Source organism: Paroedura picta, chromosome 8 (genome assembly GCF_049243985.1).
Source record: "Paroedura picta isolate Pp20150507F chromosome 8, Ppicta_v3.0, whole genome shotgun sequence".
NCBI lineage: Eukaryota > Metazoa > Chordata > Lepidosauria > Squamata > Gekkonidae > Paroedura > Paroedura picta.
In genome coordinates this window covers 83,155,372-83,182,279 of record NC_135376.1, presented here as the reverse complement: position 1 = coordinate 83,182,279, position 26,908 = coordinate 83,155,372, and positions in this window count along the sequence as shown.

Below are 26,908 nucleotides of genomic sequence, written 5' to 3'. Positions count from 1 at the left end.
AAGAGTCGGACTCAACTGAATGCCTAACATCATTATCAATGCAACTTTTGTCCTGAAACTGTATATGGAGATTGTTGTTTTGATCTTTTTTTGTTTCATTCCTGAAATGGTATTCTAAATCTGGGATTCTTACAGAAACAAAAAATACCCTCCCTGCCTCCCTCCCTCCCTTTCTTCAGGTTCTCCTTAATGAGACACCAGGAGCATGCATGTATGGTTGTCATGGGTTTTGATTTTTTTCTTATATTTGTTCTCTGGGTCATCCTTCCATCTAGTTGGACCCTGGCAAGGGTCTATCACTCCCTTCAGACAAACACCTTGGGAGACTATGTAAGAGACCTTTTTCATTGGCTGTGCATTGGATGGAATGGTGTCTGCAGTGCATATGTGCAGAAATGAGCTTCTTCTGGGAGTTTGGTACAAGGGAGACACTTTGCTATATGTGGCTAAAATTCCACATAAAAGCCATATAATTTTGTAATCAACCAATACTACCCAGACACTCAACATTTTAAGGTCCTGACTGTTTTCAGTTGGGTTTTTGTGGTGCTGAAATTCCAGGGGGTCTGAAGAGGGGAGGGCAGACCATGTACTTTGGTTGCATTATGTGCCATGGTTGCTGCATGAGAAACCCTCTAATTGACTGTGCATTGAACAAACTGGTGGATGCAGAGAAAATGGCCACAAAAATCCACAACATGAAAACACAGCCTGTATTTTAAACTGAATCTGGTAACACCCTAATCATAACGATGTATTGGCAGTAATTTTTCCCCTCCCAAAGGCTGGATCCAACAGTGTAATGAAAAAAGTTTTCTTGGTGCCACTCCTACTAACGCCTACAGTTGTGTGCATGAGGGGATTTCACATGAAGGGATACCTCATGTCCTATTACTGTTTTGTGTGTGAAGTTGGAACTCGCTATATCCAAGATAGCGTTTCCACAGTTTTGGGTTGAATGGCAGGAACTGGAGACAAGCAGTGTTCTCCTTAGATACACTCCTTACACTAATTGGAAGCCACAAGCATAGGTTGTAAAGGCCTATTTCTTTCTTTCTTTCTTTCTTTCTTTCTTTCTTTCTTTCTTTCTTTCTTTCTTTCTTTCTTTCTTTCTTTCTTTGTTCAATTTGTATCCCACCACTCCCTAATGGGTTCGTGGCAGGTAACATGGTCTTAAAACCCCTTTAAAACACCCCCATTAAAAGACAAAAACGCATAACATGGTGGATGATCTCCCAACCTACTTCCCCATCCCAACTAGAGAGCATGGGGTGGCATGATGTCCACAGGCCCACAACCTCCCTTCGCTGGGGGTGGGGGCAGCCGATCTCATCCGCTGGTCTGAGCCTCAACCATATACCCAGCGGAAGAGCTCCGTTTTGCAGGCCCTGCAGAAAGATGTCAAATCCTGCAGGGCCTGCAGCTCACCTGGGAGCTCATTCCACCAGGTAGGGGCCAGGACCTAAAAGGCCCTGGCCCTGGTCGAGGCTAGGCGCGCTTCCCTGGGGCCTCCTCCATAACAGTTATATGAAAGGCCCCCTCCATGTCAGATAACTTCAACTCTGGATCAAGACAGAGTGATTCCTGACTGAAATTTTCAAAGAAAGCCTTGTGAAAATGTTCATATTGACAAAAATCACCACCTCAGAAGCACAGGAGGCCATTTTGAAACTTCAGGTGGAAGCCATTACTGATTGTTTCAGCTTTCCTCTTCTCTTCTGGAAAGCTGTGTCTCATTAAGGAGGAGAAACAATAGCAGGTGCCACAGATAATCAATCCTAAACAGAGAGTTACAAATTGAGCGTACACTATGTGAAGAGCAATTACCTGATACATGGATTGTGGTGGATTGCGCAGGAACAATCTGTAGGCATTTATGTCTCGATGAAACATTAGTGTCATAATTCCGAATAACATGTTCCTAAACATTACCCTTCTGTTCACTAGTAATTTGTGAACAGGCAAGAAAGTGCTAAATGTCCCGAATAAATTAGAATTTGCTCTCACCGTTCTGGGAGATGATATCAAATACAAGCAACTTTTAAACTCCCCTACACTTGTCATGTTGCCTGGTCTAGCTTGATCTCACCAGATCTTGAAAGCTAAGCCAGGTCAATACTTCCAAGGGTGACCACGAAGGAAGGCAATGGCAAATAACTTCCACCTTTCACTTTAAAACCCCTAGCTGGCATCTCAACAAGAGGGTTGCAGCTTTCAATAATAGAATCATAGAGTTGGAAGTGACACCAGGGTCATCTAGACCCACAGCTTGCAGAATGCAGGAAATTCACAACTACCTGCCCACCCACACTGACCCTATTCCAAGGCCAGATGATGCCCCCACAACCAGAATCCCTGGTCAGTCTGACCTGAAAGAAATCTGCTTCCCGATCTCGATGGCACTTACATGAACTTGTGAGAAACATTTTAGTAATCTTATCCTGGGATTCAAGTGATTCTAATGATGGGGAAGTTTCAAGGTAAATATGATATATTTGACTGTTGCCACAGTTTAACAGAAAACATCCTATCCATAGCCTGCCACTCCAGTGACAAATGGTGTTTGTTTCTATTCTATTCTATTCTATTCTATTCTATTCTATTCTATTCTATTCTATTCTATTCTATTCTATATATACCCCAACTTTTCCCTTGGCTCAAGTTTGAAGCTTTCCTCCAGTCTAAGGAGTCTTCCACAAACTTGTTGGATCTATCCCACTGGTTTGAGCCGGTGTTCATGAGGCAGCAGTTGTGGGCAGACAGCAGAATTCATCTGCATCAGATCTCCCCAAAACTCAAAACATCCCTGCATCTTATTATTGAGCTGTTCCTTGATGCACTCCTTTAGAACTCAGAGGTACAACATTTGCAGTGCTGTGAAGAATTTTGCAAAAATTGACTCAGATTTTGCAAGGCAGAAGAAACAACAGCAAAAAGTTTGTACTGTCATAGCGTAGAATTTAGGAATAATAGCATGCGTAGAATTTAGGAATAATATTTAACAGGAATTGCAGCTCATTGGATAGTGCTGCTCTTGCAGTCACTATAGATATCACCTGTTCAGAGGCCTTTTTCACCTTCCCATCCCCCCCCCCCCCGAAACTTTTCCAGCTCTTCAGACTGGCTAAGTGGACAAATCTTATTATACGCCTTTAACAAGCTGTGGTTTAAGATTATGCCAGAAAGCATTGTTTTGCCTCTCTGAAACGTTCCCCATCAAATGAGATTTAAAATGGAATCTGTGCAAAGCAATTTAGGTAGCCTAGGAGATTAACCCCAGGGAATTTCATCAGCAGCTGGAAACACTTCACTCTTCCTTCAGCAACGATGCATCATCTTGAAAGGGGAATGTTTCACTCGTGATGGACAATGAGATGGACGGAGATGATTGAGTGGATTGGACGGGAGGTGTAACTTGAGCGTATTGTCAAACAACGTGGATGCCACATCTTATTCTTTAGGGAAACGATGGAGATTTGGAAGGAAATTTTGGCTCTAACTCAGAATGACTTAATAGAAAAACCCTTTAGTTGGGTCAATTTATGTCTTCACGTCTGACGGTCTGGGACAAGTAACGTTTGTCTCTTTCCCTCTGTTCCCTTGTCATTATTGATCCAGAATTGCATTCTCCTCCTTGACCTTCTAAAAATGAATTCTGGGATTGGAGCACGTCTGCCACAGTTTTCATTGTCGACAGTTCATTTGGCTCCCCTCCCCACCTTTACTTTCCTGCCCCTGTAAATTATCAATCCACACTGATTAAAAAAAAAACACAACAAATCCAATGTTGTGTGGTGGGGGTTTTTTTTGTGCTTAGGGTATCTTATTTCAAAGGAGCATGAATACAGTATGAATGCAAGGTTGGGGCTAAGATTAGTTAGCTTAAACACAGGGGAACACTATAGTGCTAAAATATATACAAGGATTACAGTTAATGATGAAATGGAAGATTCTAAAACTGTCACTGATGCAATCACATGATGGAGTTTGAAGCTTAGAATGCTGGTAATGAATCTATCGAATGGGCATGTTTTGGGGAAGCTGAAGTTGGAAGGGAAAGGAATGATAATGTTTCTTAATGACAGAGAATGTTTCCTCAGCAGCCCTGCATTGTTAGGTGATGGTTCAGTCAAAAAAATCTATCTGGACTTGCAGGAAGAGACCCACCTCTGCTAAGGGAAGGAGAGGTAATTGTCTCTGTGTAAGGAAACTAGTCTGGATTCCTCTCCAGATAAAGGAGTAGCTGGACTGCTGGAACAGGCTGAAGAGTTTTATGTCTCTGAGGATATCAGGTGAGGTAGAAGCAACATGCTCTCCCTGCCATGGCAGAAAGCAATGGTGGGAGAAAAAAACAAACAAAATAAGCAGCAGCACCACCACCACCATAATGCCGTTGGCCTGATGGTGTGACATCACTTTTGTGGGGAAAAATGCATAGCTTGGACACATGTCAAGGATGCTAAATGAATACACAATAATGTGGTTAGGTGACATTGCATATATAATTACGAATAATTACTCAAAACATATCAAAGATGGATGATGGGGTCAATTAAACCAATTTCTAGCCTGCGTGCTGGAAATTCCCTTCTAGTGCGATAAAAGTGTTGTCTACCTTCTGAACCTATTTGTTGTGTCTGTCAATGGTTGTGGCATACCAGGCTTCCTGTGTTTCACCCAAATGTCTTTTTTAAATGTTGAGAAGCCTCGGAAACTTCTTCAGGCTTTGAGAAACTCCAGAAGTAGTGTGAACATGCAGAATATGGTTCAGAAGTATAGCTGTGTCCACACCTATTCAGGGCCCCTCCCCTTCTCACCCCCTCCAGGCCTATCATTGGCCATTTGGGGAGGGGGTTGGTGCGTCAACATGACCGTATGTAGAGATATAACCTAATAAATGTTTAACTTTTTATATATATATATATATATATATTTGTTGTTGTTATGTGCGAAGTCGTGTCCGACCCATCGCGACCCCATGGACAATGATCCTCCAGGCCTTCCTGTCCTCTACCATTCCCCGGAGTCCATTTAAGTTTGCACCTACTGCTTCAGTGACTCCATCCAGCCACCTCATTCTCTGTCGTCCCCTTCTTCTTTTGCCCTCAATCGCTCCCAGCATTAGGCTCTTCTCCAGGGAGTCCTTCCTTCTCATGAGGTGGCCAAAGTATTTGAGTTTCATCTTCAGGATCTGGCCTTCTAAAGAGCAGTCAGGGTTGATCTCCTCTAGGACTGATCGGTTTGTTCGCCTTGCAGTCCAAGGGACTCGCAAGAGTCTTCTCCAGCACCAGAGTTCAAAAGCCTCAATTCTTTGACGCTCGGCCTTCCTTATGGTCCAACTTTCGCAGCCATACATTGCAACTGGGAATACCATAGCCTTGACTAAACGCACTTTTGTTGGCAGGGTGATGTCTCTGCTTTTTAGGATGCTGTCTAGATTTGCCATAGCTTTCCTCCCCAGGAGCAAGCGTCTTTTAATTTCTTTGCTAAAGTCCCCATCTGCAGTGATCTTGGAGCCCAGGAAAATAAAATCTGTCACTATCTCCATTTCTTCCCCATCTATTTGCCATGAATTGAGAGGGCCGGATGCCATGATCTTCGTTTTCTTGATGTTGAGTTTCAAGCCAACTTTTGCACTCTCCTCCTTCACCCGCATCAACAGGCTCTTTAGTTCCTCTTCGCTTTCTGCCATTAGAGTGGTATCATCTGCTTATATATATATATATATTAAGAATAATAAATTCCCACCCATTCAGGAAAACCCTTCCAGGGTCATCAAGAAATCCCAGGGTTTCATAAAACCATGGTTGAGAAAATCTGCACTAGGAGTACATGTACAAAAGGGGGGGGGCTACTGTTAAGCTTCATCTGTGCCTTAAAACCAACAACTAAATGTGAGATAGCTTCTTATTTTGAGTTTTTTAAAGTCCCAAATATATGAAGGTCCAATGCGTCAGTATCCCAAAATGGAAAGCCAATAGGATCAACCACAGCTGACTGTCATTTGTCTTCTCCCTATAGGCACATCAGCTGGAGCAGCATTTTCAACACATTGGTTCCCCATCTTGACAAAACAGTAGTTTTGTCAGGACTGGAACCTTAAATCATTCTGACAGTTTTGCATGCCAAACAGTTGGCATGTCTGAATTTTGCATCAGCCTGACCTCAAATGGAGCACCAAAAGTGGGCAAATGTCTGACGGGGTGGAATTAATTGAGACTGAGTTTGCAATATGTTTTTCTCTAAAGGAAGTAAGAGAGAGGGAGAAGGAGGTAGGGAGGGAGTAGGGAGAGGAGGTTTTACCCCTGCAAATAGCAAAGTAAGATTTCCATCCATAGCTGATGAACACACATATGGTACCTCCTAAAACTTTTCCATTACAAGGATCATTTTAAATTCCAAAATAGGTCAGGCATCTTCCGTCAGACTCTCTTCAATTGAGGAAAACAGGTCTTTATGCAGTCTCAGAAAGAAGTTTGGCATTTGGCTGTTTGTTTGTTTTTTTACACAAATCAAACTTGAGAGTGAAGAACATTTCTCCTTCAACGTTTTAGAACAGTGTGCATGACACAGCACTTTAGCAAAACTGAAAAGGTTTCCGAAAGCCAAAACTCTTCTTTCTTCCTCTGACCCTCTCAAAATGTCGGTTTCTGTCCTGCCTTACAGTCGGGACTATTTCAGAAATGGAGAAGATTCTGAAACAAAGACAAGCCAATGGAGAGGCAGCGTCGTATCACTTTCATCTCCATGGCCTCTGAAACCCACTGAGATGGTCACTGATGTTAATTAATAGCATTGATGCTCTGGGGGTGCCTGAGAGCAGCATGGACCCCTGGCTCATCAGGGAAGGCCGGACGTAAGGAAACCTGCCCTTTCGGCACATTCACACCGCCTGGACAGCTACCCTCCCATCCCCCCCTGTTGTTCGTATGTTTTTTCTTATTTATTTATTTATTTATTTATCATACTTCTATACCGCCCTCCCCGGAGGCTCAGGGCGGTTTACATTATAACAGAAAACAATACATAAAACAGTCTGTAGAACATGTATAACTGATAACTAATAATTGTAACCAAATAACAACACAGTATAACAGTAAACGATATAGTAATACAAACAGGTCCAGGGCTTATTGATGGGATTCTGAGGGGGGGGAGCAGGGGCCCTTGGTCGCTGATTGATTACGTCTGGTCTCGGCCAAATGCCTGGTGGAGGAGCTCCTTTTTGCAGGCCCTGCGGAACTGTTTAAGCTCTGTCAGGGCCCTGATCTCCTCTGGGAGCTCATTCCACCAGGTGGGGGCCAGAACAGAGAATGCTCTGGCCCTGGTCGAGACCAGGTGGACTTCTTCATCGCAGCCATGGGTTATGCCAGGTAGGGAGCCTGTTGGTGGGGAGCCGTCTGCGCAGAGGACTCCCTGGGGTAGGGTGTCTCACTAAGGAGACCGCCCAGTAACCGGGTGCGGCCTACCCTGCTGGGAGGCCAGGGGCTTGGGGCCAAGTGGCCAGGGGACACCAATGGAGGCAGATGCCCGTTGAATCATCTGAACACATGTTGTCTTATAAGAGTGCTGTATACATAACCCTGTGACTTGGATGACCCAGGCTAAGAAAGATCGGCTCTGTTTAGCACTTGGGTGGGAGACCACCAAGGAAGTCCAGGGCTGCTATGAAGAGGCAGGCAATGGCAAACCACCATTCTTTGTCTTTTGCCTGAAAAAACCCTAGATGTTCACTATTAGTAAGCTGAGATATGACACCCCTTCTGTACAGTGACTGAACTCAGCCAGCTTGGTGTCGTGGTTATGAGCGGCAGCCTCTAATCTGGAGACCCAGGTTTGCTTCCCCACACCTCTTCTACATGCAGTCAGCTGGGTGACCTTGGGTGAGTCACAGTCCTGTTCTTGCAGAGACGGACAGAGGTAGTGTTTGTGCATCCTCCTTACAATGGGTAACATGTAGAAATCACAGTCATCAAGGGGAGGGAAAGGTGGATGCCTGGATATGGGAGAGATAGAGGGGCTTTACGCACCGGGATCTTTGTTGCAAATTGGTCACTGAATGAAAAATCGCAATTTAAAGTAGTGGAATTCATCGTTATGCATACCTGCCTTTGTGGTGGAATCCAGTTGCGTTTTGTAGCGTTTCCCACAGGCTTCCGGTCTCGGCAGAAATCGCTAGAAAGGAAGCGCTATTGCCGAGCTGTCCCGCCCCTGGCCGTCAAGCAGCCAATGGGAAGCCGTTAGCATGCTCCCAAACAGCCCCTTTCCCTTTAAGAAAGGTTTAAAAAAAAAAAACAGACCCATAGCAACGAATCTGGGTAGATTCGTTGCAACGGAGAGACCCATCCAGCTGCCTGGTGTGTTTGAGCTGTCATTTGATCGTTTGATCGTTGCCACGCTGCCTCCGAGTGAAAAAAAAAATCCCCCCCCCCTCTCACGGGCCCGATTTTCGGCTGAATGAATGTGTAAAAATTAATGGGAAAATACATCAGCAAACGGGATTTTCTGTGGTTTGTGCTTAGTGACTAAAGGGGAAGGACTGAAGCCAGGGAAGCCTCTAAACAGAAAGAGGCTCGCTGGTGCGTTTATCCCCGCTCGCTCGGAGAAAAAAAAAATGGCGATCGCTTCGCCGGAAGATCAGAGAAGAGAGCCAGGGGGAGGGACTTTGTAGAAACCGCAACAATGTTAACGCACAGGTCTTTTTCGCTAGTGTTGCAGATTGGTTGCAGGAGTGTATCGCTTTCCGGAGGGTGAATCCACTTTTGGGGATTTCCCTGAAAGCGCTACAAGGAAGCGCTTTTTGCAGATTGGTTTCAGGTGTGTGGCAGATTGTCGACGACGTCGTGCGTTATGGCAAATCAATAGCGTTTTCAATTAGCAACCATTGTGCGATTTTGAAGGCGTGCAAAAAGCCCCTGAGGTTTGCAATTAACCTCTAAATAACTTGTCTGCTTGCTGATTAGCAGAACAGTATTGCCCCTATAACTGCCCCCCGCATACCCTGGCATACAGCTAGAATTGCCAGTTGAGGGCTCACAATCCCCTGCAGTTTTTTAGGGGTAGGGCAAGGCCTTGGGGGACACTCAAGCATACTTCCAGTCATGTAACTGGAAGTAACAACATATGCTGCTGAAACCATAGAGATCTAGAGGTGTTGCTGGAGTGCATCTCTTTTCTCCTGTTGTTGCACCAGACAGCCCCCGTTCAGATGGGGGGAGGGCTCGTAGTGAACAACAGGGCCTGCCTTGACCTTCTTTAGCTCATCGCAATAAAGCAGCAAGAGGAAAGCATTGTTATATTTTGCTGCGCGTGGAAAAAGACACTGTATCGTCTGACATTTGGAAGCATCGGACAAGCAGCAGACAAGCCCACCCCCAGACACATTCCCGATAATAAACAATTCCATGACCTACATCCTTCCCTGTTGTTTTCCTCTCAGATATCTCTGGGTGACATATTTCAGATGTCAGATAGTAGCGTTTGGTGGAAGGCAGAGTTCTGGGTTGAACGGATGGTGATTTAGTGAGAGATTAGCTGTTTCTCAGAAACCAGGACACGGAGACAAGCCACGGCATTCTCCTGGCCTGTCCCATCTGAATCAGAGAAGTTATAATGAGGGTATTTAGCTGCATTAGACTCTAATCTCTCACCCTCCCGCTGCCATTAGCGTACGATATTTCTTGTAGTGAGTGTCGAACCGTTCTCTAGGGATTGCTGTTGCTAATGAAAATTATTTTTAAAGTCTTTTCTTTTCTTGCAGCGATGCTCCAGCCAAGTGAAATGGTATCATGACATCAGCTAATGAGAGCCGTGGTAATGAATTTGGGGAGATGGATAGACCTTGGCGCTCAACAAATTAAACTGGAATGTTTGCTTTAAAAATTAAACAATTGGCCTGTTATTGCAGTGGGGATTTTAATAATCCCAATAAATTTCCCTGTGAATAACAGACACTCCTAACTTGGTCTTCTTGCCTCGCGGTTCAATGCCTGCAAGTTTGTTGCATTTCAAAGGCAGATCTCTGTCACTAAGCCAAAATGGTGCTTGGCTGCTCCACCAATAGGAGTCCAAGCTCAGACGAGATTGGGCGAGTTCAGGGTGGTGTAGCCATAGGCACACCAATAGGAGTCTTTGGAACCTTTAGTATGTTGTTAGAAGTATTAATCACATTTTATACATATAGATGAAGAGTGTCCTGTTGCCAATACTGTTTATAGCAATTGGCAGAAAGAACATGGACATTGTATGCAGGTCCCAGGTTCAATCTCCAGAAACTCCAACTGAAAGGACCAAGCAGCAGGTGGTGTGGTAGATCTCTGCTTGGTTCCCTGAACAGTTGCCACCTGGCAAAGTGGACACTAGTCCTGATAGACCACTGGTCTGGGTCAGATTAAGACAACTTCATTTGTTAAATAATACTGAGCACATGGAGGTTGCGGACTACAATCTAAAAGGAATGATATTGGACATCTTCATGAATCACACGCAAGACATTTGCCTTAAACCATGATAGCTAAAGGTTACTTCTCAAAAGAAGAAATACCCCATGTGAAAATTGTGTGGAGCTTGGAAATCAGAACTACAAGATTGAGATCTACTGAAAAAAACAAGATGTTCACCAACCATGCATGACGATCCCATCAGACTTGGAAACACATCCTGGTTTTGCTGCTTGGCTTCAAATAAAGGAGGACTCTTAAGCACTACATAGGTGTTACGTGCTATCAAGTCACTTCTGACATGCCAACTCTATGAATTAATGTCCTCCAAAACTTTCTATCATTCACAGCCTTGTTCAGGTCTTGTAGACCAAGCACTATGGCTTCCTTGACTGCCTCAATCCATCTCAAGTTGCGTCTTTCTCATTTCCTGCTGTTTTCAACTTTTCCTAGCATTACTGTCTTTTCCACTGACTCTCATAATGTGACCAAAGTATGATAGCCTCAGTTCAGCCATTTCAGCTTCTGGGGCAGCCTTTTCCAACCTGTTAATCATGGAGGAGCCCTTGAAATATTTCACAGGCTTTGAGAAGCCCTGGAGCAGGGCAGGAAGTGATGTGACCCCCGGGTCAATGGAAGCGGCTGGTTCCCTGCTTTCATGGCAATGCTGAAAACAGCTTGTGGTCAAGCCCATTAAAACAGGATGTAGGGGAAATGCTGGGGAGCCACTGAGGAGTTCTCAGGATGCCCCAGGGTTTCAAGGAACCCTGGTTGGGAATCCCTGTTCTAGTTTGAGTTCAGCTCTGCCATACATTTGCATTTAATCTGAAATCCTTGGCTTCCTTCTTCTCATAGACAGCTGTAAGGGAGGCTGTTCAAGAGTTTTGCTCCAGTTCCCCTCTTCATCTGAAATATTGGAGTAGTCTTCCCATGTTGTTCCTGGAACACTATCCCACAAGGCATCCCCCAGGGAAGAATTTGCATGGGGATTAGTGCACGTGTTTGCCCCTACCCCAGCAATTTATTTCCTTTTTTTGCTTTCATGTCACTGTCGGTTTTGTCAGCTCCTGTGAAAACATTTTGAAGTATAACAGAAGGGTTTAAAAATATTACAAAGGAAGGCACTGAATCCCAGATGATAAAAGACACCGATATTTTAAATAAATTAAAGCACGTTTTAATGTTCTGCACAAGGTAACTGGGGGGTTGGGCTCAACAGATTTCTAGCACAAATAAGCTTCCTTAAAAGTGAATTGTTTTAGAAGCATCCACGTTGTCAACCAAATATCATTTTTAAGCTAGGGATGGTTAGCTGAGGACCCCCAGACCAAAGCCCTGAAAAGAATTTGTCTTGTTTCTTGTGATCCTGACATTTTGTTTCAAGTAGAAAATAACAGTTATTAAATAGTTATAACCTAGACATATGAGACCAAGATGTATGAGGAAAGGCTGAGGGAGCTTGGTCTGTTTAGCCTGGAGAGGAGACGACTGAGAGGGGATCTTCAAGTATTTAAAAGGCTGCCATATAGAGCAGGGGTAGTCAACCTGTGGTCCTCCAGATGTTCATGGACTATAATTCCCATGAGCCCCTGCCAGCATTTGCAAACGCTGGCAGGGGCTCATGGGAATTGTAGTCCATGAACATCTGGAGGACCACAGGTTGACTACCCCTGATATAGAGGATGGAGCAGGGTTGTTCTCTCTTGCCCCGGAGGGACAGACCAGATCCAATGGGATGAAATTAATGCAAAAAAAATTCCATCTAAACATCTGGAAGAAGTTCCTGACAGAGTAGTTTCTCAGTGGAACAGGCTTCCTTGGGAGGTGGTCGGTTCTCCATCTTTGGAAATTTTTAAACAGAGTCTGGGTAGCCATCTGTCAGAGAGGCTGATTCTGTGAAGGTTCAAGGGGGTGGCAGATTACAGTGGATGAGCGAAAGGGTTGTGAGTGTCCTGCATAGTGTAGGGGGTTGGACTAGATGACCCATGAGGTACCTTCCAACTTTATTATACTATGATTCTATGAACCTAGCCAAGCTCTGAAAAAAACTTACAGATCTTTCATTTGGAATATATTTCTACCCTAATTCAAATTCCAATGTATCTCTAAGTAAACAAACAAAAAAAGAAACTTCAAAACCAGGAAATTTTGTAGAACAAAATTTTAGTCCAATGGCACCACTAAGACCAACAGTTTACCTGAAGATATAAGCAAGCACAAGAAAGCTTATACCATGAATAAAACTCCTTGGTCTTAAATTGCCAGTCACTGGACTCAAACTTTGTTCAGAAAATTTGTAGTTTGTCATTAAGTTTCACAGTACTAAAACATCCAGACCTTGAAAACACACTTTGACATGAGGAAGAATTATTTTGTGTGGGTTCACCCCTCTCCTTTTGCCTGTTGAATAAACTAATGTATTTTTAACACCACTGAAACAATGTAAACTATGTTTTCATAATTTTATAGTAAGAAACATCTAAAATAAAATAAAATTCTAACTTTTTTTGTACCTGGGTAAATGTAGAATGATTTTTGATATGCATAATCTGTTATGTGGTCCCTGATTTTCTTCTGTGTCCTTTTCATCTTATTGTCTTTTAAAAAATATAAAAATCTAATTATTGAAAAATATCTGATAGATGTTCTGTGCACCCAAGAGTTGACATCTGAAATGTTATAACTTAATAAACCCAGCAAAGCCATGTGCTACCTGTAAATAGTTCTAAGCCTCTTTCCTGAACATCCTTATTTCTCCTTTCCATGGTATTCAGTTAAAAAAAAAGTTTAGTTCCATATTCCTGTTGTTTCACATGAAATAAATTCATTCAGAAGGCCATGGGTTCAGTCTGTCTGTAGAAGGTTGGAGTAGAAGCTCCTTTGGTAAAATCTACAAGCACATTGCCTTTGTTAAAATGTCCTCCAGTCCTCACACTGTCTTCCTTGCCAATCTTTCTACCAGGGTTGATGGAATTGAATGTTTTCCTTTATCTCCCAGATCAATAGAAAATCTACAGTTCCCATTAGTCCTGGTATCTGGACAAGATGGACATTGAAATGGCAATAAAAGACCCTTCCCTATTGCAAAACTAAAATCTGCTGCTTTGGAAGGGAGGGAACTAGAAGAGAGGACTGCCTAGTGGTGGGCACCAGTGATCCCCAAGGAGGGTTCCACTGGGTGTCATGGTGCTTGTTTATAAGTTGCCTGGCAATTGCTTGCTTCTTCCCCCAAACAAAGGACCAATCTTGGCCACATCCCTTACATCTGATTGGAGCAGGAGATGCTTCAGATGGCCTTAGGAGGTATCAATTTGCATGTGCAGAGAGTGCCCAATCAGAAACAGCTGGCCCCATCACAGAAAGATGGTCCTGTGCAACTTCCAAATTTTGTATGGCTTCTTTCATACAGGGTGGCCAAATTATAACTTGCCCATCACCCATGGCTGCAATTTTGTGGTAGTACCCACTATTATTTCTCAAATATTCCTCAAGTGCCCCACAAGATCAGTGGTGTCTGCTCCAGATCATATGGTGGGACCATAATCCATAATCAAGTGATTGAACAGGGTCAGGGGGGATTTGTTCTAAGAAACTCTTTGGAAGCCTTCCATGTAGGTAGGGCCTGCTGTTGAGGGTACCACAGCTGCTCATGTTGCTGGCACAAATGGTATCTTGGGACAGCTCAAAGAGGAAAATGTAAGGCTAGATTGGATTTTAATTGCCTGACAACCCACAGATGTTATGAAAAAGGAGTTCAGTGAAAAGTAGAAGCATAGTTTTAAAATGTGCTCCCACTCAAATGATGGACATCTCTCCTAGGATATTCCATCCCAGAAGACTGATGTAGCTAAAAACTCATCAACTTCTGCACAACAGAGCAAGCAGAACATAAGCAGAGCCCATGTGAGTCTGCACATCCCTGTTTGTGATATGGCTCCCCTCTGATTGATATCTGTTCAGTTCATTTATTTACCTCCTCTCTCCCACAACTTTCTCCCCATTGGGGTCCCAGGACAGCTTACATCGTCTCTCTCCTCCATGCTTTTCTAGCAAATGTCACATCAGTCACTTTGATGGAAACTCTACTTTGGAACCATGATGTTTTTGGTGGCTTAGTAGATGGCAACTATTTTTGTTTTGTCGTGGTCCGTATTTAGAATTAAAGAAGAGCTGAGCTACCTTTTGCTTAACCTGGGTAGAAGGATCTTTACAGCCTCTGTTATGAGAATGACCAACAGCATTTTTGGGGTGGGAAGTTATGTAGAACTTACCCACCTTGGGTCCTGGGATGATGCTCAAAACCGAGAAAGTGATATCATTTTTTAAAAGAATAAAGCTTTTAAAATGTGCTTCCTTGAGTGCATCCCCTTCATTCCAGAGAGCGGAAAGGACTGGAGATCGGTAGGGGATTATGATTATATCAAGACAACTCTATTCCATTTAATAAAAGAGACTTTACTGAAAGACCTTTACAGAACTACTTTAGCAAGGACCTTCTTTTTACGCATTACAGTGTGGGGGTCCCCAGCCTGTGTCCTGTGTTAATAGTCAGCTATGACATTTGCTCTGTGTGCATGGTGCTCAGTTCAGATCACAACTGTGATTCACATGGCAAGGGGTCATCAGTATTCCCCTGAACCATTTCTCCAACCTGAAATGGTCCCAGGATATTATTTGACCCCAACATTGGCCACATTTGTCCTAACTGTGTTGCATAGGCTTTCTAGATGGGCTTTAGGGCCAGCCAGAACTGTTTTGGATTAGAAAAAATACTGGAATGGATGATGAAGCCCCTCTTCCACAAGCACTACAAGTCATGATCTGAATCAGTCACCATTCATGTGACAGTTGAGAAGAACCCACATATCTCACATCTGCTTATTCCATAGGACACAGGGTGGTGATCCAGAATTCAACCTTGTATTCTGTAATGTGTAAAGAGGCAATTATATATTGTTGTATGTTAAAGCAATAAGGAGCTGTCTAAGGTCCTGAATGTGAGGAAGGATGCAGGTTCACTGGATCCAGTTGCTTGCCCACTAATGCCTGCTGTATTTGGGCTACAGCAGGCCTTAAACCTAGTAAACTATATATTTGCATATATTCACAATATATGGCATCTCTCTTGACTTGTATTCCAGATGTTATGAAGAGTTGATGGACATCCTTAAGTTTTTGCGATGAATCTAAGCTGGTTTTTCCTAATTTATTTATTGTGTTTGTTACCTGCCCTTTCTCTTCTGACTCAGGGTGGGTTCCACTGGAATACAATAAATGTATTTAATAAGTAATTTAAAGTCTAAAACACTGAAAACACTTCCATCCACAATTGCCTATTCTGGATTTCAGTGGGAAGGAAGGAGAGAGGGGGCAGAGGAGTCTTCCCGGCCTAAGATGATGTGCAGTTGGGGCTTTGACAGGGAGATCAAATCAATATTATGGGCCTCAACAATCCGCCTGGTGGAACAGCTCTGCTTAACAAGCCCTTAGGAACTGTTCAAGGTCCCTTGGGGGCTCTGATCTCCTTTGGGATAGCATCCTAGCAGTCCAGAGCTAAAGCCAAAAAGGCCCTGGTTCTGGTTGAAGCCAATATGGCTACCTTGGGGACAGAGATGGATCAATGGGAATGAGCAGTGACAGTATATATGGAAATAGCACCCCCCCCCCAATAACTGCTTTTGGGTCACTGCTGTAGCAAGGTCTGAAAGGAGCCTTGGGCCATGCAAAAGGTTCTCTAACCCTTCCTTAAATCTCAGTATAAAGGTAAAGGTATCCCCTGTTCAAGCACCGGATCATGTCTGACCCTTGGGGTGACGCCTTCTAGCGTTTTCATGGCAGACTCAATACGGGGTGGTTTGCCAGTGCCTTCCCCAGTCATGACCGTTTACCCCCCAGCAAGCTGGGTGCTCATTTTACCGACCTCGGAAGGATGGAAGGCTGAGTCGACCTTGAGCCGGTTGCTGGGATCGAACTCCCAGCCTCATGAGCAGAACTTTCAGACTGCACGTCTGCTGCCTTACCGCTCTGCGCCACAAGAGGCTCAAATCTCAGTATACACCTTCTTAAAAATGAGTTGCGATTCATAAAGTGACTGAAAGCTTCACTCTTTCGGAGAAGAGTTTCCAACCGAGTGACTGATATGATGTCTCCTTTGATGGTCGAGAAGAGTAAGGACTGCAGGACTGATGGATGGGCCTCAGTTCGTCAGCTCCGACGCACTGTCCAAATTGCTCGGCTACAAGGGCTTCCCGCCGCAGCAACATAGGCAAGGAGATTTACTTGCAAAATGTATAGATCTGCCGTTTGTCAGGAAGATGTTTATCTCGCTCTTATTGGCGTGGCAGCCCATAAGTCACGCTGGCTCGTGCCACCCGCAGGGGAACAGCACGCCAAATGTGCTGGGAGAGGAGCTGCCTAAAAATGCCGTTTGGGAGTTGCACAAAGCCCCACGAGAGGCAAGACAATCTGAGTTACAGCCCAAACTCCATCACATTAAAGTTGTGCTTAAGCTTCCAAACCCATAAAGCATCCCTTCGACTCAAGTGACACCTTGTCATTGCTCACTTATCACAGGAGCCATCTCAGAACGGCATCACTTTCTGGGAATTCTCTCAATATTCTCGCAGTTATTCTTTTTTTATGGTAAAAGGTCTTGTCAGAGATTCTCTCCTCTCCCCTTCAGTAAATTTAAAATAACCTTTTCCTACATAGAGGTCTTCTCTCTCTGTCTCTCTTCTACTAATCCCTTGACAGAGAAACTTTGTTTTCTTGTCTTGTCTTGTAAAAATGGATTTTCCCCCCGCTGTGGTGATGATGTTTCATTGGTGTTCTGGTGGAGAAACTTTAAAGAACGTAGATTCCAAAGTTTCATTACCTGAAATAGAAAAAGGAGAGTTGGTTCTTATATGCTGCTTTTCTCTACCCGAAGGAATCTCAAAATGGCTTACAGTCACCTTCCCTTTCCTCTCCCCACAACAGACACCCTGTGAGGTGGATGAGGCTGAGAGAGCCCTGATATTACTGAAGAAGAAGAAGAAGAAGAAGAAGAAGAATTGGTTCTTATATGCTGCTTTTCTCTACCCGAAGGAGGCTCAAAGCGGCTTACAGTCGCCTTCCCTTTCCTATCCCCACAACAGACACCCTGTGAGGTGGGTGAGGCTGAGAGAGCCCTGATATTCTTGCTCGGTCAGAACAGTTTTATCAGTGCCATGGTGAGCCCAAGGTCACCCAGCTGGTCGCATTTGGGGGAGCCAGATTAGAAGTCCGCACTCCTAGCCACTTCACCAAACTGGCTCTCAAATATGTAGAGGGGCACCTGCTAAAATGCCTTTTGGATGACAGGACAAATGTGGGTTTCAAACACAGTTGCAAAATTCTGCTTCACAGCATTTAGAAAACTTTACTTAAACTAAATGGGTAATTTCATTGTTTAATCATTGATGTTTCCATTTTTGTCTGATGTATGTTAATAATCTAAGGTGACCAGATTTTAACATTGGTAAACCGGGGGGGGGGAGGGGTTCTTGATTAAAAATTTGGTCTATATGGAGCAACAAAAAGTTTCATAGAATGCATAGAATGCCAAAATAGTATTGTAATATATATATATTTAACTTCAACATAAGTACAGTTTGCCAAGTACCCCCAGATGTCCCTCCAAAAGTAGGACAATCTGGTCACCTTATAATAATCAAACACACTGCGTTTGCTGGTTTCTGTCTGTATCTATAAATCTGAAACTGATTCCAAATTTTCAATCTTCCTCAATGAATATATATATGCATATTGCAGTTTGTATTGGTCCCCTTGCCGGCCTCGAGTCCCACAATCGGCCTGGAAGTGGGGGCAGCAAAGACTGGGAAAGGAGCAGGGATCCTGCTCCTTTCCCGAGGCCGGGGATCCTAGCACCCACTGTATTTCGCATATAGCAGGCTTGCTTTCTAGTTAATCATAACTGATTATTGATTCAATGAATATATATGCATATATCTAGAATTTATGCCAATGACAGAACTTGAGTTTGTTTTGATTACTAGGCTACAGAGGGAGATGCACAAAACGGCACATTACCAAATGTACAATGCAGAAGAGCTGTTTTCTTGTACTCCAATTTTTCACTACCTATAAGTGTCTCAAAGTGGCTTACAACCCCCTTCTCTGCCTCCCTCTACAAGAGACACTTTGTGAGGCATGTGGAGCTGAGAGAGCTCAGAGAGAACTGTGACTAGCCCAAGGTCACCCAGCTGGCTGCATGTGGAAGAAGAGGCAGGGGACAAACCCAGTTCTCCAGATTACAGGTCTCTGCTCTTAATGACGACACCAAGAAGGTGAATAAGGAAAGCCTGCCGAGCTTGTTGTCTCCTTTTCCTGAGCATGGTTGACCACCCTGAGCTGTTTTTTCTTTAATCTTCCTTGAGGATGAACAATCCCCATCTCCTTTTATGCACTTGGAATCTTCCTCCTAAAAACAAGGGGGAAATAATCTGGGGAATGGGGGTGCCACATGCCCACTGCGGGAGGGAGGTCCCTCACCCTTGCCAGGTCTTGCCTGCCAGCACTCCAGCAGTTGGTGGGAGCAATACTTTATTTTTTTTAATTACCACTGGTAAGTGACAATGTCAAGTCTCCTCTGGAAAACCCTGGACACAATTGTCCATCCTCTCAAGGAATCACCAAAAACCACCATAGAGTTTCCAGCGAGTCTTAGAAAGACTTGATGCCACTTCTGCATGCTCCCTGGAAGTGATAGAATGCCATGACTGAGAGTTCTATCCTTTGTCCCTGTCCCACACAGTCTCCCATTGGTTGCCAAGCCTGGGTCTAGAAGATCTATTGGGGAAGATGGGTTTTTAAAATGAAAAATAAGCCTATGCAGAGGACTCAAGCAGCTTCTGTGTGTGTGTGTGTGTGTGTGTGTGTGTGTGTGTCTTTCTCCTATTCCTATACAGCCTGCTTAGGCTGCTTTGGGTTTGAAAAAAGTGGTGGAAAGAAGCACATGAGCTATTTAGCTTGAGACTGACAAACTAGCCGGAGGCTTACATATATATCACAATACACACCAGTGGCACGATCTTTTCTACTTAAGCCTTTTGACGTGCTTGTCAGAACGGGTGATGGCAGCTGCTATTCAGAGGGTCTTGTGTCTTCTACAGCATAAAGGCCAATTCTTTTTTAAAAAAAGAAAAGAAATAGGCATCTGGAGTGCTCTAGTAGCTGACATTTTTTTTGTGGTCGATGTTGCACATTTTGTCCAACTGGGGAGACCATAGTCTGTTGATGGGATGTGGAATGGTCCAATATAGGCGGATCTCCTCACATCTTGGAAGGAAGCAGGGTTGGATGGGAGACCGATTGGCAGAGTTTCAACGTGCAGAGGGTGAAGCACCAGGCTGCTTAAAGAATAAAATAGTTTTATTTTATAAAGAGAAACAACTATGGAGAGAAAGAGTGAGTGAGAGAGAGAGAGAGAGAGAGAGAGAGAGAGAGAGAGAGAGAGAGAGAGAGAGAGAGAGAGAGAGAGAGAGAGAGATCTAGCTAGCTAACTAGTAATCTGCGGTCATTCTTCTGATCAACATCTGTTCCAGAGGCAAGCAGGGTGTACTCAAAAAGCAGGATGCTGGAGGAGATAATTTGAAAATTGTTAGGAAGTTCCTATCCTAGCTGTGCTATATATACACATCTCTTCCAACGCCCCCTACAGGACACTCTTTATATTCAGCTCAATTATGCACACTGCAGAGCATGCCTATTCCAAAAAGATCACCAAGGAAGACTTGTAGAGGATGGAAACAGCCATCCACCCCAGCTTCTCAGTTCCCTGGAAGACCCTACAGGGTCAACATTAGACAGACAGGGACCTGAGGGTAAATTACACACAGTTGCCAGGCAGATGAGAAGCCTTCCTGATGGAAGGAATCAGGGAGCATAGAAAAGGAAAAGAAGGAGGGAGGAAAAATTAGAGCAGGACTGAAAGAAGGATGGAAGAATAAAACCTTGTATTGAGAAGCCTGCCTCATGTTGACTCCTTGCTTGCAGCAAATTACACACCAGGAGACGGTGCTCGGTTTTTCAGAACAGGTCTCAAAGGTGATGGATGAGTTATCCTAGTAGGGCAGCAATGGATCAAACAATTGAAAAAGCAAAGTTCTCACACTTCAGAAAGACAAATCAAATTTATTACAGATTTGAAGTATATTTCTCGGTCTGGAATATTTATTAATGGGTTAAGGTGACCAGATTGTCCCACTTTTGGAGGGACATCTGGGGGTACCTGGCAAATTGTACTTATGTTGAAATTTAAAAAGATATATTACAATACTATTTTTTGCATTCTATGTGTTCTATGAAACTTTTTGTTGCTCCATATAGACCAAATTTTTAATCAAGACCCCCCCCCCGTTACGCTAAATGAGTGTCTGTAAGGACAACGTGTCTAAATTTAGTTGTGGGGAATCAGCTAGTAGAGCCAGCAAGAGGCAGCGTGGCGTAACGTGGGACCTTGTATTGCCCAGTTTACTGGGTAATTATGTCACTGAGATAGAACCAAGGCAAACAATGATCTAAACATGAAAGGATTTTATTAACGCACACTAATTAGACAAAAGCTGCAAAGAAATGCAAAGCTGCAAAGAAATGGGCGATATAGAAATCTAAATAAATAAAAGACAACACATGCACACTCTAGCATAGAAATGTACATTTCTAGCCACCGGCACACAAGGAAAAGGCTTATAGGCGAGGAACCTATACTAAGGGTTGATTGGAACCTATAATAAGGGTTGATCTACCTGTCTTCTGGGTGGAGCAGAGTTCCGGAGGTCCAGGGAAGCAATTTGGGGCAATGGACAAGGGACCAAGACGAACGTTGGACAGAGTTTCTGTAGCCTGGAAACTGACTGCACTTTGTGGCTGTGGGAGCCCAATATTTAAAGGAAATTTGTGACCTGAGGTGATAGGGGGCTGATCCTACCTTGTCCAGGGCTTGGACAAAGAGTTTGATGGCTGGGGCCAGGTCCCAACAAAGAAACGGGTTGCTGAGACAAAGAAACTAGCTGCTGTGAATATGAAGAAATATTTTCTGTCTAGAAATAATTCATGCAGAGATACAGTGGGCAGCATTAAAGATTTGCAGCTTTTCTCAACTTTTTACTGTTGAGAAACCCCTAAAGTATTCTTCAGCCTACAAGAAACCCCAGAAGTAGCATGATCATGCAGAATAAGTTGGGAAGCATAACTGTGTACACGCCCACCCAGGGCCCCTCCCCTTCCCAACCAGCCCAGACTATCATTAGCCACTGGGGGGGGGGGTGTTGGTTGAGATGACCACATACGGTCCAATCATGCAATAAATGTTTAATAGATTTAGTTACAAATTAATTAACTCCCCCTATTTGGGAAACCCTTCCAGGGCCATCAAGAAACCCCAGGGTTTCACAAAACCCTGGTTCAATGGAATACACTATTCCATGACATTTTCCAGTGCTTGGTGTCACCATTTGGGAATTACTCCAGTCAGGAAACTTGGGAATAACAAATGATATCTAAGCCACTTTACTTGATTTTCTGCCTCTCCCATCCAACCCTATAACAATGTGATTCATTGGTACTGGAAGCAGAAAGGCTCTCTCTATTTCTGAAGGGTTTCGACTAGCATTGCTAGGCTGGGCCTGGCAACTGGCAGAAGATTTGGGAGCCGGGACATGGGAGGGCCTTCTTGTAAAACCACTGTGCTTCTGGTGATTCCTAGAGCTACTTCTGTGACTACTGAGCCTTCCTTGGAAGTGGCAGCATAACATTCACAAGGCTGGTGAGAGGCAGTGGGCAAAAAGAGATGGGGTGGGGGGCAAGTTTCCCCCATCTGAACCAGAGGCTTGGCAGGCCTGGTTTCCACTAAAGTAAGCCATACTGGTCCATATTTGGACCATGGAAAGTGTTATTGATTCAGTCTTAGGGCATCTCGTTTTTACATATAGTTATTGTTCTGACGGGTAGAAGAGCTCTTAAAAATAATTGGCCAATTCTACACCCAGGCGTTTGCTTCACTGCCAGCATCGGCTTGTAAAAATATGAACAGCAACAACCTCGGCCTCTTCCTCTTGTCCAAGATCCCTTGATCAGGCAGAGGCAGAGGCTGCTGTGGGCCCTGAAGCCATTAGCTTGGAGAGCTTCTGCTTTGTTTCTCCACTACAAGAGTAGGAACACAGTTCAACCATCATATTTTAAAATTAAAGAGAAAGAGAGAGTGTGTCTTCCCCCACATTCTTCGTTCTGCCACTTACAACCGGTCCTTTTAAGGATTCATGTGAATTCCTGGGCTATGCTAGCCTGCTAATTTTGCTACAGGTGCTGAAAATCTGGCCCTAGGCCAAGACCCAGCTGGCATGGGCCTACTGCGTTCCTTCAAAGGACCCTCTGAGGGCCTGGGATATAAACTCACCCTCTCCAATAATAAAAAAGGACAGAGCTCCTCATAGGATTTGGGCCTTGCTGTGTGGTATTGATTCCCTTCACTTTGAAAGTCCTCTAATCTGAGATGAAACTGGAGGAACTGTGTGGATTTCTTTCTTCTTTGTTTATTTCTGCCTTCTGAGCTTCATTTTGCATATTTATTACCACAGTGCTAGTTACAAATTCATAATACGGTTGTCAAGCAGAGAAGCAAAGTCATGTGTCTTCCATTGGAACTACTTCATCTCCATAGCAAATTGGCCATTGTCCTCACACTGGATGGCTCGGTAGAAGTTTTTTATCGACTGTCATGTGGCGACTAACCCAGCAACGACACGACTCTGTGTTTGGCGAATAAATTGGCCGCAGCCGTTTATTAACACCCAACCCCAACGGAGGGTTGGCCCTATGCTGGTGAGGGAACCTGACCCCATCAGCCGTCCGGCTGCAATATCTGAACCGGGTGCTAAGGCTCCACGACTCACTCCCAGATGGGAGGATGGGACGCCTTTCGCAAAGGATTCTCATGGGAAGCGGCAGCAAGGGACCCAAAGGGCGTCCGCTTCCATTGGTGCCCCCTCACCACTTGGCCCCCCAGGCCTCCCAGCTGGGTATGCCGTACCCGGGTAACTGCCGGTCTCTTTACTGAGACCCCCACCTCAGGGAGTTCCACACACAGACGGGCCTCCCTGTCAACAGGCTCCCTACTAAGCATAACCGCAGCTGCGGGAAGGCAGGACATGTGTCCAGTATAATGCCATAGAGCAGGGGTAGTCAACCTGTGGTTCCCATGAGCCCCTGCAAATGCTGGCAGGGGCTCATGGGAATTGTAGTCCATGAACATCTGGAGGACCACAGGATGACTACCGCTGCCATAGAGTCCACCTTCCAAAGCAGCTGTTTTCTCCTGGGAAAACAATCTCTATGGTCTGGAGTTTATTTGTCATTAAAGGAGATCTCAAGCCATGACTTGGAGGTTGGCAGCCCTATTTCTAGGCTTGGCCATGCTGACAAATGCATGACTCATATCCCAACCATTGGCCTTGGAGTAAATTCATATGATACAAAGACCTCTTAGCCAACATTCATATGAGGGCTAAAATGTGTATGGAGAAGGAATTTCAGCCTGTGCTGTTTGGGGAGGTGAAATAGAGCTGGTTTTTTTTTCTACCCTGTAAAAAAGGTCAATATGCAGCCATCACTATATGCAACTCTCCCAGCAGTCCATCTATTCCTCTATCCTCTATCCTCTATCTAGCCCAAAACATTTCCACCAAAATTTATATAAGTCCATAGGACTGGAGAAAATTTCTAGAACATCCTGGATGTGCTGATGTTACTTTTGGGTGATAACAACCGGAATGTGTGCGACATTTCTGCTTGTCTCCCACTGCTTCATAAATCAAGTGTGAATTGTAATAGAAACTGTAATAATGTACAAGAGCATGAGGGCCAGCCAGAAAGTCACCTGAAATTTCCATTAGAATGACCCACTCATTGCTGTTCCATATTGGGCCATCTGGCAGACTTAATCCCTTTTGGACAGAGGACAACCTGATTTGAACCAGAAGACCTATTGGACCAGAACACTAGCTCAGAGCCATTACCAGGTACCTGATAGATAATGGTTCCAATTGGGAACAGCGGCATTAGGGATGGGGATTGCCATGGGACTTGAGAAATCAGCTTGTCACTCTTGAAAAAAGAGGCTGGCTTAGGTCCAGAGTTATTCCACACAATGGGGAAAATACCATGATCAGCAGTGTATGGTCCAGTGCTTTAAAAAAAATTTTTGTAGCATCTTACCCTCATTTCACACCTGACGTTTATCTCCATTTTCATAGTGTTATTGTTCCTTTTCCAGTGTTCCTCACATGCTTCCAGTTTACAGCCAAGGAGCAATGAGTATGCTACAAATTTGCAGTGCTGCCCCCAGCATGAGCATGCCAATCCCTTCTGACAGCCAATCAGCATCACTTGTGGGTGCAGAGCCCAGCAGCAACCCCCCTTAATTTTTTTTTTTTAAACACAATTAATTGTTGCAACAAATATTCATTCATTCACAGCTGCACAGGTCATCTTTAAAAAATTCACTTTTGCTTTTTTCTCCCAATACCTTAATCTCTCTCACATCTATGTGAAAGAAATAGGGATGGCAGCCCCCAGTTCTATTGACCATAAATGTCTGGACATTTGGGATTTCCTTTTGTCTTCAGTTCTCTCTCTTAATTGGAAACTAGACCCTTGGGAAGTTGGGTAGAGGTTAAGGGCATTGGGGGGCTTTGTTTAGTACAATTTATTGGGGGGGGGAGATTTCTCTTAATCTCTTCCCCACATGCTAGACTGTAGGGGTGCTTCCAGGTTGGTTACAAGGTATTTTCTAGGGTTTCTACCCTGTCACTTTGTTATTGCTCTAGCACTAGATTTCTAGGATGCTACAACAAACAGGGCTTGTGTAACTTTTAGTGGGGGAACTGTCATTGTGGTAGTTTCTCCAAGGAACACTAGGAGTAATGATGTGAAGAGAGGCAATGGAAAACCACCTTCGAATGTCCCTTGGCTGGCTACCAGACAATCCCTGGAACTCCTGGCTATACTACACACCACAGGAGGAAATAAATCTCCTGCCAGATTGATCATAGCCTTTAGTTCTCTACCTCAGACTCCTTGCCCATTGACAGAATGCCCAGACAAGGAGAACAGACTCAAGGGCACTGCCTTTGCCCTCTTCCTCCACCCGATCAGCAGCTCATGAGCACAGTACACATCTCCTTGGCATGTGTTTGTGCAGTGATGGCTGTCCAATGTTGTCCTTGAGGCCAAAAGGAAGGAGAAATGCAACAAGGGCATTATAAAATGTTTGGGATCAACGATGTCCTTGAAACAGGACTATATAAAACAGCATGGGCTTAATCTTCTTGCTATTAATCTGCTGCTTATCCAGGAATCAAATCTGGATTTGCATTTTGCTGTTTGTTTTTTTTAAAGCTCACCCTTTCATGTACTGTAAATACAAATAGACTGGCTAGGTCAGTGAGTCCCAGAAAGGCCTGCGGAAGAAACATTGGTGTGCTGCAACAAGAAGATGATGCATGCCTTGCAAACAAACTAAACACCTGCTGGAAAAAGAACAACTTGTCACCAAGTCACAACTCATGGAGTTGGCCCCATCCTTGGCCCCATCCTTGCCTTCCTTTCTTCTGTCTTCCTTGGTGGTCTCCCATCCAAGTCCAGGGCTAATTCTGTTCAGCTTCCAAGTCCAGACAAACTCTAGAGAAGCTGAGCTTTGCAGGCTGCTGTCTGCAGCTATGCCTCTTGGATCAAAGAGCCCCCTACAGCATTATTTATATATATTGTTGTATGGCGTGTGTATAGTGCAGAAAAAGACACAATCTGTGTATTACTGGCTCTGCACAATAATATGAAGGCGGCTTGAAGAAAGGTTCTTCATACAGTTTTCAGCTGGATTCGGTTTTGATATCCTTAACTTCAGTACAGTCTCCAGTTGCAGAGCAGTGACAAGCAACTAGTTGAGCTTGCTTCGATGATTCTTCTCCAGACATATACATTTGTATAATAGGCACTGCCCATTGTTTGACCTTCTGGTGTTAAAGATCTATCGAAACCGACATCCGGAGCTAACCATTAAGATAATTTTCAGCTTGTTTTGATCATTTTTCTGTCTCTGTCTCTGTCTCTGTCTCTGTCTCAGTCTCTGTCTCTGTCTCTGGCTCTGTCTCTGGCTCTGGCTCTGGCTCTGGCTCTCTGCCTCTCTCTCTGCCTCTCTCTCTCTCTGCCTGCCAGCCTGTCTACCACCCTCCCCAAAGGCTCAGGGCAGTTCACATAAAACAGAACAGAAACAATACAGATAACTTAGATTAACAATAATGAATACACTGAAGCAACAAGCAACATATAACTGTAGAGAATTGTGGGAAACATTAAAGTAACTCATACCGATAGCCCAGTGGGTTGGGCGGAATTATGGTGGGTGCCATAGGAGGGGGCTCAGGAGGAGGGCC